Source organism: Cynocephalus volans, chromosome X, assembly GCF_027409185.1.
Source record: "Cynocephalus volans isolate mCynVol1 chromosome X, mCynVol1.pri, whole genome shotgun sequence".
Classification (NCBI taxonomy): Eukaryota; Metazoa; Chordata; class Mammalia; order Dermoptera; family Cynocephalidae; genus Cynocephalus; species Cynocephalus volans.
In genome coordinates, this window is record NC_084478.1 from 113,623,680 (window position 1) to 113,625,194 (window position 1,515).

At 40.5% G+C, this 1,515-nt stretch overlaps 1 pseudogene; it reads right to left on the bottom strand.

The window, feature by feature from the left end:
* Positions 1-831: 831 nt before the first annotated feature.
* On the bottom strand, positions 832-1,171 carry LOC134368205 (uncharacterized; annotated as a pseudogene).
* Between the last annotated feature and the right edge of the window lie 344 nt (positions 1,172-1,515).

Below are 1,515 nucleotides of genomic sequence, written 5' to 3' on the forward strand. Positions count from 1 at the left end.
AGCAAACAGAAAGGACATTGTTGGGGGGGAGGGGGGAGGGAGAAGGGAGGGAGGTTTTGGTGATGGGGAGCAATAATCAGCCACAATGTATATCGACAAAATAAAATTAAAAAAAAAAAAAAATGACAAAAAAAAATTTTGTCTGGTGGAAGGTAAGGGACAGCCCTCCCTTCTTGTAGAAAAGCGGCTGAGAAAGAGGCTAAGTACTTTCAGTTAAAAAATAATGAAGATTTAAAATTTCATGCAGCTATATGTGTCAATATTTACTTATTAAATATTAAAACTGAAAAAATTTAATATATTTATTTTAATTCATTTAAAACTTAAAATATCCATTATATCATGTAAATCGAAGTTATAAAATCATATAAAAACTGTATTTTCTAAAAAAGTCATGAGGAAATGAGAATTTTAAAATATATATTTGAAAAAGCTCTTTAATATCTGTCCTAATAGAAACCTTTTAGATTTTTCTCTGTTCCTCCACTTAATTTGTTGAAATGTGATACACAATGCATCTCTAGAAAATTTCACCCCATATTTGTAAGAGAAGGAGAGTGGGAAAAGTAAATAGCATTATTCTACAGACCCCGTGAAAGGCCGACCTAGAAAACTATCTAAAAGAACTAAGTCTTTAGTAAAATGGTATAATGCAACATTCTTGAGCGAAACCCACTATTTTATTTTTTAAACAAGTTAGACCATTGATGTATTAAACTAAAATTGATATTTAGGTACTTGTAAAAAAATTTTTTTTTAAATAGCAGGACGCTACACCTCAAAAACCAAAGCAGAAACAACCTTACTTACGGGCATAAGGTTCTTTGCACATCATCTGGGGCGGCTCTGAAAAAAACCTTTGAGGGGCCGTGCCCGGGGGCGGGAGGCGGCTCCTGTGCTCATGGTGAACCTGAGCACAGCCCTGGTGCCCTCGGTCACGGCATGCTTGCGGAGCTCCCCGGTCAGCAGCAGGTGCACGGCGGCCTGGATGTCCTGTGAGGTGAGGGTGCAGCGCTGGTTGTAACGGGCCAGGCGGCCGGCCTCGTCGGCGAGGCGCTCGAAGAGGTCGCTAACAAAAGAATTCGCGATTCACGTGGTATTTAATTAAACGAAATGCAGGGTGAACCTGCTTCAGAACCTGTAGACACAGGAGTAATTGTCTCGGTGGCATCCGTGGCATCTCTTTTCATATCTTGCCCTTCTCTGTTTTGGAAACGGCTTTCTTAAAGCCCTTCTGGGTAGAGACTTTTAGAAGAATGCTCAGCCACGATAGACATAGTTTTCCCAGTACCTTGGAATGAAAGAGAGTGGTGATCGGTTACAGGGTGGTGCCCACTTATAGGCCCTGTATTCAAATAAGGTCTTGTGTACACACACTCTCTAATTCGATAAACGTAACGCGGGGGAACGCTGTCAAACCACAGAAAGGTAAATGTGATTGGATAGTTCTCCTGCCTTGCATGATCCAATTAGAAGGCATGGAATATTCAGGCTGACTGAAAACTTCCTGTAGAC